Source organism: Gossypium hirsutum, chromosome D06 (genome assembly GCF_007990345.1).
Source record: "Gossypium hirsutum isolate 1008001.06 chromosome D06, Gossypium_hirsutum_v2.1, whole genome shotgun sequence".
Taxonomy (NCBI): domain Eukaryota; kingdom Viridiplantae; phylum Streptophyta; class Magnoliopsida; order Malvales; family Malvaceae; genus Gossypium; species Gossypium hirsutum.
Window position 1 is genome coordinate 10076373 of NC_053442.1, and position 15785 is coordinate 10092157.

The 15785-nt window shown below is 33.1% G+C and overlaps 1 long non-coding RNA gene across 1 annotated transcript; it reads left to right on the forward strand.

The window, feature by feature from the left end:
- Positions 1-384: 384 nt before the first annotated feature.
- Positions 385-5596, forward strand: LOC107901227 (uncharacterized). Its single transcript, XR_001685177.2, has 3 exons — positions 385-604; positions 803-3183; positions 5283-5596. It is a non-coding gene; the product is annotated as an uncharacterized lncRNA (long non-coding RNA).
- Positions 5597-15785: the final 10189 nt, after the last annotated feature.

Below are 15785 nucleotides of genomic sequence, written 5' to 3' on the forward strand. Positions count from 1 at the left end.
GGTTTGTCGGATGCTTTTTCTTTTTACACTCTTTCATGAATTTTTAATTTTTATTACAAGGTTAGAATAGATAATTCATAGGATTATTTTTTTAAAATACATTCAATAAATCTAAAATTCAAACTTAAATGTGGATTGAGTCTTAATTTAATTAGTATGAATATTATTGTCAATACAAGAGGATGTGAGTTTAAGTGTGTTAAAGCACATTAATTTTAAAATTAATTTTTTTTGAAAAAATTAACCTTAAAAAGAAGTTTAATGAGAAGCATTTCGTTCACTAGATGATTACCATAACATGATGTTTGGTTGGGGAATAGGAATGCATTCCCCCAATTCGGTGGGCCCACCACCAAACCAACGTTTGGTTGGCTGTAATATCATTACAGCCTGAATCCATTCAGCCCCTATTACATGAAAAGGCTGTAATAGCCATTCATTGCCTACATATCCGATTGGCTATTCCATCCGGCTCTCTTTTCCCAATTTTCCAATTTCTGCCTTCCTTCATCTTCTCCTTCACTTTCTTGCCATTTTTCAGATCTTCCCCTTCATCTTCTCCCACAGATCTGTAACTTTCTCTCCTTCTGTTCCCATATTTCAGGTAATTTATTTTTTCCTTCTTTTTAACGTTTCTCTTTTGTACTTTAGAAACTGAAGCAAAGGCGAAGAAAATAGAGAAAAAGATGACAAAAAAATTTACTGGAAATGTTAGACAGTGTTTCTTTTCTTTAGTTTATTAGTTTCGAAATTTTTAACTCTTTGCTTAAAACCCATTTCTTGGATTTCGTTGTTTTTTCAGGGTTTCTAAAAAGAAGAAATTTTCAAGGTAATATGCTTTGTACCCTTTTACTTCTACTTCTTGTTTTAAACCCTTTCTTGCATGTGATCTTTGCTGAGACAGTTTATGCATGTCTATGGTCTTGCATTTTCTTTCTCCATCTTGCCGAAGTAGAGAGTTCTTTTCATATTCCAGATATAAGAGGAAAAAATTCAGCCAATCTCTTTGCTGTTTACCCGGCATGATGACTTTGTGAAGTTAAGTGGCTAAAATTTCTTGTTTTTGGCTGTTGATTGTCATCATTATGGTTCAGGCTACTAGTTCATAAACAGAAAAAACATAATATATATTTTTATCATAAATGTAGTTTCATGCATGAGTAGATATTGCTGTAATTGGAATTTTGATTTCATGTACCTGCATTCTCTCCTTGTTAGCATCGCGTATTACTCTTCCCTTGTCCAGTAATGATGGATTAAGCGGATCTCAGTGATTCTTATATTAAAAGATGGGAGTTTTGTTAGTTTCTCTGAACTGTTGATTCTAGTTCTTGGAGTTCGGGAACTCCTAAATTTCCATATTTCCTTTTATCTGGCTTTGCAATTGCATGTAAATCTGTTGTTGAAGTTTTCAATTGGAAATGGTTTCTATATTTTTCTTGAATGATCTGTTTATATTGTGCTCTGGATTTTTTTTTTAAAAAAAGAAGAAAAAATTATCCAATTTACGTTTATTAAAGTTAGCATTGCAAATTGTCCATGAAGCATGGAGTTTAGAGGATGGATACTAAATCACAAGGGCTAGCTTATTATTATTATTAGTATTATTATTATTATTATTATTATTTTCTTGAAGGAATGTTCGATTTCATTCTTGCATAAACAAGTAATAGAATTAAATGGGGGAAAATTGATTCTTCTTGGAGGATATGAAATCCCACCATGTAAACGTCATACTTGAGATATTTGGGAAATGAGGGGAAAAATTAGACACTCTAGGAGACCCTTTAATATCATTAGCGATAACTTTTCCTTTTTCCCTTGCATCTTGTGGTCTTTTTTTTTGTAATATTATTCCCCTTATCATTATACTTATTGGAAGTTATTACAACAGTTTTAGTGCACTGTCACTGCTCAGACAGACTGTCGAGGGAGCCTTACATTACAACCTTACATTATTGCACTGTCCCCTGCATCTTGTGGTCAATTTAACTTTTACTTGTTTTATAAGAAAGACTCATTTAGCAACTCAATAACTAATCTTCGTGGCTGATCATAACAGCCAATTTCTTCTCAAGTCACTCCCTAATTTGTGTATATCTAATACACTTGGAACAGGAGATGAGCTTGGTAGTTTTTGTTGGTTTATAAGGACAAGGAAATAATAATAGTATGCTTTTTCTTAGAGAAATAATAATTTGGATTTTCATAACATGTTAGTATAAATTACAAAAAGAAAAGAAGATTACATTATGAGACAAATGTACTAAGATTATGGCACATGGAACATATATCTATGCTGGTGGGAACATCCTATCCTAGTCCCTTGTGCATTTATGCTAATGCTAGCAGTAATGTAAGAGTTTTTCGAGGGAAATTAAACTCTTGGGTAAACTTGAGATTTGAGTGCAATAAATAAAAACAAATATTTTATCAATTTTTTAGGCAAAGATAGAAAAGATAGTTTGCATGCTGTCGAGGAATTTAACTGACCAAAAGATAGAATTTTTAGTGAAATTTCTAGCTGTCAAGGGAGCTGCCGAAGCATGCAGTTTGCATGCATGCTGTCTAATTTCTTACCAATTTAGGTGGTCTGATCGATGGTTGTTTATTGTTGTCCAAATAATAATTAAAGATCAACCAAATGATGAGGGAATTAAAATGGTCTGAACAATGTGAAACTAAATTGTTAAATATTAACTAATGATGTCCAAATGGATATGATTTATGATGTTAGTAAGCTAAAAATTTAGGTGTTAAATGCTGCAATTTATGGCGTCTGAAAGTTGTGATTTATGATATTAATAATGATGTATTTTAAGTTGTTCGAATGTGTTAAAGAGTTGATTTAATTTAATGCCTAATGGTTGTTTACTGTTGTTCAAAGCATGATGAAATAAACATGTTAGGCGTAGTTTAATATATGCCTTGTTGAGCCGTAAGGTTGTCCAAAACAAGACAAAATTTAGTTGTCTTTAAGATGTTCGAATGTGGTTGTTCGAATGGTTCTCCAAATTTTCCAAATGTGTCTTTAAGGTGCTCGAAAATGTCATATTAATGTTGTCCATGTATGATTTAATGTTTTATCATTTGGAGCTTTAATATTTTAACACAAGTGATGTTAATTTCTTGTCTTGATAACATCTTTATTATTTACTGCATCGGTGGACAGACAAGTATCAGGTAACAGACATAAACAAATATCTTCACTGCAATGATGATACCATTACTCTTTTCTAGTAATATGGGAAAGACAATATATACATGTTAAACTACATTTACAATTCGGATTGGATCTTTTTTACTTTAAACAAGAACATTTTGGTTATATTTAATTTTCGATATGTTTTTATTTTTGATATGTTTCATTTAAAACTATTTTAATCTTTTCATATATTATTAAACTATTATTATTTTCGATATCTTTAATTTATGTTATATTTAATTTTGGTCTTCAAACAATGTTTTATATTACTTATATTATTTGATTAAAAATTATAATTAACACTACAAAAATTCTGCTAAGGGTATTCTAGTCATTTTAGTTTTTTTTCTTATACTATTACAACATAAGAATACTATTATAGTTCTATTCCATTCCATTCAACCAAACAATTAAATTACTTATTACAGCTCTATTCAATTACAACTTTATTTCATTATAGTGAACCAAACGTACCCTCTGTATTTTATTAATCTTGGGTTTGTATATATGCCTAGAAAAATGATAAAATCTTTTCAACTAAATGATAACGTGTTCAATTGCTTCTTTTTTTTTTTGTTTTTCTTATACTAGTCCCCATGTGCTTTTATATGTTTATTTTTTAAATTTATCAAATAATATATTTTTATGATTTAAAAGAAAATATATTTACTAATTAGAAGAGAATTAATCTAATTTATAATAAAATTATATTTATTTTAAAAGTAGTGAAAAATAAAAAGTGAGAAACAATTAATAGCAAAATATTAAATAATTAGATAAAATAATTTGTCTTTTGAATAGGAGTCGAATTTTCATCTACAAAGAACTATTACTTTAATACTTTATTAAATTTAACATAATATTTCACAACATTCACAATTATGTAAACATTATTAAAATAAAATAATAGTAAAATTATCAAATATCTAATAAAAATAACTAAACATCTCAAATAATAATTAAAATCGTACTTTTTTTCTTTGTGATGGAAACAAAACCTACTAAATAATTTTAAAATATGATTTTTCTAGTAATTTTTTAGATGTTATTTTGAATGAAAATACATTGCTCATGCATATATTTATAGTGCTAAATATTAGGCTTAATTGGTATATAATTGCAACACTAATTAAATGATAATTAATCTAAAATAATAAATGTAATTTAATATGAATCCAAAGCCTATTTAAGTGATATTAATAAAACAATTATAATTATAACTATTTTATTAATAATGTTTCTATTAAATCTTGAATATAAAATTACATTCATAATAAAATATTAATATAATAATTATAATTATAATTTTTTTGTATTATATTTTATTATTGATTTTATAGATTTAAAAAATATGAGAAACATAGATAACACAAAATACTAATTCTTATTTATAAAAATTATTTAATTAAATTATAGAATATATTTATTTTCTTTCGAGTTTTGATATATTAATTAAGAATCAACATATTTATATTTTTAGACTAGATTACCAATAAATTGATATTATCTTTATATATATATATAAGGTTAATCTTATACATTTAATTTTTATTAATTAAAATTTAATATTTAAATAAATTATAAAATATATTTATTTTCTTTTGAGTTTTGATATATAAATTAAGAATAAATAAATAAAGTTATACAGATTAGATTACCAATATATTAACATTATCTTTTTATATATAATGTTAATCTCACAAATTTAATTTTCATTATTTATAAAATCGATTTTAATATAATGTTAATCTCACAAATTGGTTTTTAATTATTTTTAATTTACCCAATCATATAGATTTATAATATTAATAATATATTATGTTTTTTTAAATAGAACTTTTAAAAGATATGATTAAATTAATTAATTTCACATTAATATATTATCATATTAATTAATATTAAATTTATTTTTATCACATAATAATACTAAATAAATGTTAATTTAATAATATAATTAATAATAAAGGGTATTATTATAGTGGGTCGAAAGTGTTTTTATATATATATTATATACGTGTGTGATATTAGATTATATTATAACACATATATTAATTTTCATATTATAATCTCCTTGTAGGTTAAGTACATATTTTATTCATCCAAGAAAGGCAAAAGTGTTGGTACAAATTACACTAATGTCCTACTAGACAGCTACAAACAACGGTATCATCTCAGCTATTTACAATTAATTTTCGATCTCTACACCTATGATCAGAAGTATTTACTACAAAAAAAATATAGATAAAAGGAAAAATATTCTCATTGTCAAGACCTCAATATATATACAAGTAATGTCCCATAATTTTTACTATAAAGGAAATATTTTGTAACAAACAAATGGTGAATGGTGAATCAGTTGTGAATTGAGCTGAGTTGGCCATTCTATTTGTTATTCATTTCTTCTGATATTCCCTCTGCATTTCCTTGCTGAAATTCTTCAAGTGTAGTAACATTCAATTGATCTCGAAATATGGAAAATGCGCTTGCTGTTAGTGGCTTTGTTAAAACGCCTGCTACTTGATCATGCCCAGGAACATAGTTCACTTGAAGCTTGCCATTTAAGACCATGTCACACATAAAATGCAAAACGAGCTCAACATGTTTGACACGTGCATGTAAGACCGGGTTTGCAGCCAAGGCTACAGAGCTGGAATTATCACACCACACCACTGGAGCCTGTTGTAAAGAGATTCCTATCTCACTGAGAAGAGACTGAAACTAAATTATCTCTATAGTAGTATTTGCAAGGCATTTGTATTCAGCCTCAGATGTGGACCTAGACACAACCCCTTATTTCGTAGACGACCATCCAATCAAGTTGTCACCAAGATAGATGCAAAAACCAGATGTTGACTTGTGGTCTTCAAGTGAGCTTGCCCAATCCGCATCAGGGAACCCTGTCAGACGGATTGCCGAGGGTTGAAAAACTAGACCATGATCTAACGTACCTTAAGATTCTTTTTACTACAGTCCAATGCACATCATATGGCAAGTTCATATATTGTGAGACTTTATTCACTGCAAATGTAATGTTAGGTTGAGTTAAACAGATGTATTGAAGGCCCCCTACAATCTGCCTATATTTGGTCCTATCTTGGAAGTGTGAACCAACAAGAGAGGACAACATTGGTGACCTGACCATTGGCGTAGCAACAAACTTGGCATTCCACATCAAGTCCAAGAATAAAACTAAGCTCTTCTAAGAAAACTGACTATAGAGAGATTGAATAACCGATTCAATCGAAGAATTAAAGTCACCAGTAACTATGATATCATCGACATAAACAAGAAGAAACACATTACTACCAAGTACTTCTTGAAGAACAATGAATAATCAGTCTTGGAAGATTGAAATTGCAAGTCCTAAACTAAGAAATCATGAAGTTTTTTAAACCAAGCTCTAGGAGCCTGTTTAAGCCCGTACAGAGCCTTGTTAAGTTTACAAGCTAGCAGATTCCCATTAGCATCGGCAACCTCGAACCCTGGTAGTTGTCTCATGTACACCTCATCAGCCAAACTCCCATTCAAGAATGCATTGTTGACATCCATATGTCTTAACTTCTACATATTAGAAACAACTAAAGAAAGCATAGTGTGCACTGTGTTAACTTTTAATAACAGGAATAAATGTTTCATGATAATCCATACCCGCAGCTTGAGAGAAGCCTTGTGCTACGAGGCGTGCCTTGTTTCGAACAACTGAGCTGTCACGATTCTTTTTATTTTTGAACAACCACTTACACCCAACAAGGGGGCGATTTGGAAGAGGGACAACCAAACCCCATGTTCCAACAATATCTTTTCGTAATGGGATAGACATGGATTCATGAATGTTGGAGGGTTCCATTGTACTAGCAATCGCAACATAGGCTTTAGGTTTGAAAATGCCATCCTTACTCGTTGTAACCATAGAATGGGTGTTGTGAGGAGGAGGTGGATGAGGATCATGCTGTGTAGCACTTGTTGAAGATTCAGGAGATAACGCGTTGTTAACAAAATCAGATGAGACTGATGGAAGAAAAGTGTGGAAGCTTTCGTGAGAAGTAGTAGTAGAGAGAAGCAATGGAGACTCAGGCAAAGTAGAAGAGACCACAACATGTGGTGGTGAAAGGACAAGTGGTAGTGTACACGTAGAATCATTAGTGGTAGAGCTATTAACTGGAGAGGCGTAGATAAATCAGAATGATCAACATGAGGAAACACACCCTCATCAAACTATACATGTCGTAAAATGAAGCTCCTACCATGTTTGTCGACACACTTGTACCCTTTGTAACTTGGAGCATACCACAAGAATGTGCACGGAGTGGATCAAAACTGGAGCTTGTGTTTGTTATATGGTATTAGATGAGGGTAGCAAAGACAGCCAAATACTTGAGGAATTTGTAATCAGGTTGTTGGTTAAACAACTTCTCTGTAGGGGATATACCATGGAGTGCTTTTGTAGGCAGTAAGTTCATTAAATAGACAGTAGAAGTGAAATCATCAACCTGATATGATAGAGGTAACGATATTTGAGCAAGAAGGGCTAAGCTAGTTTCAACTATCTATTGGTGGTGCCTTTCAACCAGTCCATTTGTTTAGAGGTACTTCGACAGGAAACACGATGTTGAATGCCAAAAAGTTGGAGATGAAGGTCAAAACTACAAAATTCCTCACCTCCATCACTTTGAATTTTTTTCATCTTAGTTCCTAACTACAACTTAACATTTTGTTTAAAGAGTAAAAATGCTTATAAGGTATTTGACTTGTTCCGGAGAAAGTATATCCGTGTATGTTGAGAGAAACAGTCCACAAATGAAATATAATATTTATAACCATTAGAATAACAATGAGCAGGGCCTCATTGATCCATAACAACTAGTTTACATGGTGCAGTATAGACAGGTGTGGAAGACTTAAATGGCAATTTGTGATTCTTGCCAAGTGCACACATGTTACAAAGTGAAGGAAATTTGATTCGTGGAACAATGATATTACATTATTGTGACACATTAGCTAAAAATTCAGTGGAAGGATGATGTTGATGCCACCGAGTGAGCTGAGTTGTGGTTTCAAGAGTCATTGACTTGCTAGTAGATGCGTCATGGACAGAGGAACTAGAGACAGTGTTATTGAAAGCAGTGAATTATTTTGTGGAAGGTATGGGTAGCAGTTGATATAACCCATTTGACTCAACGCCTTGAAGCAAGATCTTGTGAGTCACTAGATCCTTCACATAGCAACATGAGGGATGAAATTCAAAGAACACATTATTATATGTTGTAAACTTAGAAACTAACAAAAGATTTTTGTGTATTGCAGGAACATATAGCAAATCAATGATAGGTATGTGAATGGAACCAGAAGAAATATACGACTCACCAATGTGAAAAATAGAAGCAGAATTCCCATTCCCCACAATCACTTTACCTGAGCCAATGTAAGGGTTGCAACAGGAAAACTTGAACGGATCATTAGTCATATGAGTCGTGGCACCACTATCAGGATACCAAGTTGCACTGGAGACAACGCCTATGGTAGTAGGCTTGGAAGCAGTGGATGAAGAATCACCTACACATGATTGAACAGTAGAGTGGAAAGAGGGCTTGTAAGATTTAGTATGAACAAAGTCGGCTTCAGGATGACAATGCCCAACAAAACCATTGTCTATGTAGCACACGTGGGCTAAACAAGGGCCAAAACTTGTGCGAGTGATAGAACCAGAAGAAATTGGTCCATAGAGACAGATCCCAGAGTGAGAAGCAGTACCAATAGAATCTTTATAAGAATCATCATAGCGATAAAAGCACCAGCGAGCCATATGGAAAATTTTGCCTATAACACCCCTAACATGTATCCATCTACGGAACAAGGTTATGGAGCATTACCGGAGTTTACAGAATAAATATACAAAAATTTCAAACATTTCACATCATATAATAATCATATCATAAACTAATCGAAATCAAACATATTATCCCTTATATGAGCCATCGAGGCCCAAAATACGCATTAGAAACAAGTCGGGACTAAATCGGATGCAAAAATAATTTTTTCAAAAACACTAAAATTTTTCAAGCTACAAGGGTTACACGGCCAAGAGACATGCCCATGTCTTAGGCCGTGTGGGCATTTGAAATAGGGACACATGGCCGTGTCCTAGCCCATGTTCGTGCCCTTGTAACTCTCTGACTTGGGCCACACGGCCAAACCACACGCCCGTGTGCTAGGTCGTGTAAGCATACAGACTTGAACAATTTAAAAGATACAGGGGACACACGGTCATGTCACCTGGCAAACGACTAAGACACACACCCGTGACTCTGCCCGTGTGGACGAAAATAGGTCAATTTCCTAGCCACATTTCTCACCCAATTTGACATCAACCTAACCCTACATTTTTGCACATCAACAATCCATAACAAGGCATTCAAAACAAGCCAAAATCAAGTTTTAAACATGAAATATCATCACATACAACCAATATGCCCTTAGGCACCTCAAATGACAACTTAAAGGCATATCAACCAAGTACCTTAACTTACCTAAATGACCAAATTCATATATGCATATTCAAGCCACATTTTATTTTCTTTCATTCTACCATATCAATCACACATCAAACATGATAAGGTCACTTATTATACATATCAAAATATACCAAAAACAAGCTATATACATGGTTAGCCTCAACAAAACATTTATATGCCATCGTTGGCCAAAATAACCTATACATGCCATTATATCCGAGATTAATTTACTGAAAGTACCAAAAGGATTAATGGATAGTGTGAAATAACTACGACCAACTTCCAACCCGAACGAGCTTCCGAATTACTATAAAACATGGAAAAATAACACAGAGTAAGCATTTAAGCTTAGTAAGTTCGTATAACACGAAATTTAACTTACCATATATCCATACCATAGGTAAGTAAACATAACATATCTCAACCAATTTGGCCAAAAGCCTAAACACATGATCGCTAACATATTAGCCTTGAAAATCACATATAAGATCGAACACACATGGTTGAATTCATCAAATAATTACATTTCATGTTTTTCCTATAAATACCAATAATAGTTCATATCGAACTGATATAATCTCGTAACAGAACTGTGCCCGTTGAACCATTTAGAATATCGTTGGATACACGGGTAGTACACACAAGGTGTACTGAACTGTAATCTGTCAATTCATATACATGTATGCTCATACGAGCTATAAACAGTAAGCTCTTTCTAGCTGAATAATGGGAACCTCATGCGAGCTGAATAACGGAAAGCTCATAAGAGCTGAAATCGGTGACCCTAATGACATGTCATTTGTTTCCTACGGATTCCTAAGGTTCAAACGGGGCTCGGTAATTGCCGAATATGCAACTGGTATTTATTCATGGAAATTGTACAATTCACAAACAATAATTCAATTTAACACATATAAATGTACAATTTAATTACACGAACTTACCTTAACGAGTTTACATAGATATGAAGGTGTCTAATCCGATATTTTTCCTATGCCTCGATCTAACTCCGTACTAGGTTTAACCGGATCTATACAAATGGATTTAACTCAATTCAATATAATTCATATTCAATTTAGTCCAACACACATTTTTGGCAAAGTTACTATTTTTCCCTTGTACTTTTAATCATTACAATTTAGTCCCTAAGCTCGACAATGTAATTCACACAATTTAATCTTTACTTAAGCCTAGTCGATTTTTATACCTATTAGTAGCAGCCCATATATTTCATAAAATCCACAAATTTCACCATAAACTTATCATCTTTTCAATTTAATCCCTAATTGATAATTTCATCAAATTTCTCTTTATAAAAGTTGTTTATCTAACAGCTACCTTTCATTTTTATCATAAAACTTCAAAATTCAAGCATACTCATGAATGAAAAAGCCTAATACTTTAACTTTTTTGTAAATTAATCCCCGAACTAGCTAGATTAAGCTACTACGATCTCGGAAACATAAAAATGATTAAAAACGGGACAAAAATACATACCAAAATGAGCAAAATATACTTGCTAATATTTCAAGCTTCTATGGCTAGGTTTTCTCTTTTTTTTTTTATTTTATTTTGGTGGTAGATGATGATAATAGATGATATTTGTTTATTTTATTAATTTATTAAAATTTTAATCACAAATTTCCAAAATTAACCATAATATTTCATTAAATTTCCAATGATGACTATTCGTACTTATCCACTAACGACTTTAATGGTCTCTTTACTAAATAAGGACCTCTAATTTAAAATTCTATAGCTTTTTAATACTTTTAGATATTAGAACTCAACTTTTGCACTTAATGCAATTTAGTCCTTTTTATCAAATTAAACATGTAAACGATAAAATTTTTTAATGAAATTTTTATACGGTATTTCTGTCAACCATATAATAATAAAAATAAATTTTTCTGACTTTGAATTTGTGGTCCCAAAATCACTGTTCCGATTTCACTGAAAACAGGCTGTTACAACTCTCCCCCTAAATGAATTTTCGTCCTAAAAAATCTTACCAATAAAGAGGTTCGGATATTGCTTTCTTATAATTTCCTCGGGTTCCCAGGTAGCTTATTCTATTCCATGTCGTTGTGAAAGAACTTTTACTAAAGCTACATTTTTATTTCACAATTCTTTCACCTCTCGTGTCAGAATTCTAATCGGTTATTCACCGTATGTCATGTCAGGTTGGATCTCAACATCCGTCGGGGAGATAACATGTGAAGGGTCAGATCGGTATCGTCGTAACGTATACACATGAAAGACATTGTGAATCTTTTCTAGTTCTAACGGTAAAGCTAATCGATAAGCAACAAGTCCGATTCTCTCAATAATCTTATACGGCCCGGTAAATTGTGGATTCAGCTTTCCTTTACGACCGAACCGAATAACTTTCTTCCAGGGCGAAACTTTCAAAAATACTTTGTCACCAACTTGAAACTCTATATCTTTACGTTTAAGATCCGCATAAGACTTCTAACGATCTGAAGCTGCTTTTAATATCTCGAACCACTTTTACTTTTTCCTCTGTCTCGCGAATCAAATCAACCCCATATATATTTTTCTCACTGAGCTCAGTCCAATACAATGGAGTTTGGCATTTACGACCATACAAAGCCTCATACGGTGCCGTTTTTATGCTTGACTGAAAACTATTATTATACGCGAATTCGAATAACGACAAATATTTCTCCCAATTGTCTTTAAACTCTAAAACACAACACCGAAGCATATCTTCAAGAATCTGAATTACACGCTCGGGCTAACCCTCAATTTGAGGGTGAAATGCAATGCTAAAATGTAATCGCGTACCTAGTGCTTCCTGTAACTTTTTCCAGAATCGTGATGTGAACCGTGGATCTCTATTTGAAATAATGGAGATTGGCACTCTGTGCAACCTGACAATCTCCGAAACATATAACTCTGCTAACTTGTCAAGTGAGAAATTTGTACGTACCGAAATAAAATGTGCAGACTTCGTCAAACGATTGACGAGAACCCAAATGACATCTTTCTGTTTCGGAGATAGGGGTAATCTCGATACAAAATCCATAGTATCTCTATTCTATTTCCACTCTGGTACCATCACCGCCTGTAACAGTCCTGAAGGTACCTGATGTCTAGCTTTAACTTGCTGACATATCAAACATCTAGATACAAACTAAAAAATATCATGTTTTATTCCTGGCCACCTGTACGTCTGTCTCAACTCATTGTACATTTTATTACTCTTTGGATGAACAAACAAGCTACCATTGTGAGCTTCGTGCAAAATTTTATGTATAAGCTCTGGATTCTTCGGTACACAAACTCTACCTCTGAATAACAAACAATCATCGAGTCCTATCTAAAATTCTGAATCAGAAGTCGACTCACACTGTACTCATTTAGCTCGCAACTCATTACCACATTTCTGAGCTTCGCAAATCTGCTGTAAAAATATCGGTCTCGCTTTTAACTCAGCTAAGATCGAGCCATCATCAGATAACGACAATCGGGTATTCATTGGTCGTAGAACAAACAAGGATTTTCTACTCAAAGCATCAACCACTACGTTTATTTTTCCCGGATGATAATCAATAACTAACTCATAATATTTCAATAGTTTGAGCCATCTACGCTGTCTCAGATTCAAATCTTTCAACGACATTAGATACTTTAAGCTCTTCTAATCGGTAAATACGTGACATTTTTCACCGAACAAATGGTGTCACCAAATTTACAACGCAAAAACAATAGCTGCCAACACTAAGTCATGTGTCGGATAGTTCCTTTCATGTGGCTTTAACTGTCTGGAAGCATAACCTATTACTTTTCCTTCTTGCATCAAAACACAGCCTAAACAGTTCAGTGTCACATCACTGAAAATCACAAATTCCTTACCTGATTCAGGTTGAACCAGAACTGGTGCTTCAGTCAACAATGCTTTCAAGTGGTCAAAACTTTGCTGACATTTATCAGACCATTCAAACTTCACATCTTTTTGTAACAGCCGTGTCATCGGCGTAGCTATCATTGAAAACCCTTTTACAAATCTCCGTAATAACCAGCTAATCCCAGAAAACTTTTGACTTTAGATACATTTCTTAGTGGTTTCTAGTTAAGAATTGCTGAAATTTTATTCAGATCAACCCTGATACCTTCAGTCGATACTATGTGTCCCAGAAAACTAACTTTTCGAAGGCAAAAATCACATTTGCTAAATTTAGTAAGCAGTTGTTTATCTCGCAAGGTTTGTAGAACAATTCTCAAATGCTCGGTATGTTCAGTCTCATCTCGGGAATATATCAAAATATCATCAATAAATACCATGAAAAATCTATCTAATTATGGTATAAAAATTCTATTCATCAAATCCATAAACATTGCAGCTGCGCTAGTTAAACCAAATAGCATCACAAGAAATTCATTATGCCCGTACCTAGTTCTGAATGCCGTTTTCGATACATCCGAATCTTTCACTTCTAACTGATAATAACTAGAACGAAGATCAATTTTTGAGAACACTGTGGCACCTTTCAACTGATCAAACGAATCATCAATGTAAGGTAGTGGATATTTATTCTTGATTGTAACTTTGTTGAGTTGACGGTAGTCAATGCATAATCTCATCGATCCGTCCTTTTTCTTAACAAAGAGAACCGGTGCACCCCAAGGTGAAAAACTAGGTCGAGTAAAGCCCCTATCAGTCAACTTTGGCAACTGTGCTTTCAACTTTTTTAACTCAGTAGAAGCCATTCTGTATGGTGCTATCGATATCGGTGTTGTTCCTAGTACAAGTTCTATAGAAAATTCAACTCTTTTGACCAACAGTAATCTAGGCAATTCCTCTATAAATGTATTAGGATACTCGTAAACCACTGGCACTGACTCAATCTTCGATTCAGACAGTTTAGTATCCAATACATAAGCAAGGTAAGCATTACAACATTTTCTCACATATTTCTGTACTGACATAGTTGATATCACATTAGACAACCCATTCAATTTATCTGATTCAATATTAAGCATCTCACCATTCTGACATTTCAATATGATATACTTTCGTCTACAATTTACTACAGTATCATGCAAAGTTAGGCAATCCATGCCCAATATCACATCAAATGCATCGAACGATAATAACATCAAATTAGCTAAAAAACAGTAACTCTGAATCATTAACGGATAGTTCTTGCAAATTTTATCAACTAACACATACTGGCCTAGAGGGTTCGATACTTTAACCACGAATTCAGTGGACTCAATAGGTAAATTTTTGCTAGACACTAATTTTATGCAAACATATGAATGAGTCGATCTGGGATCAATTAAAGCAATTACATTAGTATCAATAAGAGAGAAAGTATCGGCAATAACATTTGGCGCAGAAGCATCTTCGCGCACACGAATAGCATAAGCCCTAGCTGGTGTTTGTGCCTCAGACCTTACAGTAGAGTCTTTCGTCACACCATGGCTACCACTCACATTTCCAGGATTACGAGGTGGTCTACCTCTCGTAGCTGTGTTGCTCGGCCTCGAAGTTTGGATATTATCTTTTTCAGATTTATTCGGGCAATCTCGAAGATAGTGGTCAAAGGAAACACATTTAAAACAATCTCCACTCTTCATTCGACACTCACCAAAATGTAGCTTGTTACAGTGCTTGCACTTAGGTCTGGTGTTTCTAACATTACCTATACTCGCTACATATGTAGCCTGAGATTTAGGGCTTGAGTGTCGGATACCTCTGCCTCTACCGGAGTATCCTGTAAAAGGAGTAGAATGATCGTGATATTTTTTTTGATTTCTTCGATGCTGACTGGTATGACTTTCCCGTCAATCTCTTACTTGAATCCCTAGCTTCAATTTTAATTTTTCTTTTCTCTTTAATCAGCTCTTTAGCTTTATATGTTCGATCAACCAATACAAAAAATTCTTTCAACTCGAGGATCCCGAGTAATAGTTTTATATCTTCGTTGAAGCCATCTTCAAACTGTTTACACATTGCAGTTTCAGTCGAAATACATTCTCGAGCATATTTGCTCAATTGAACAAATTCCCGTTCATATTAAGATACTGTCATACAACCC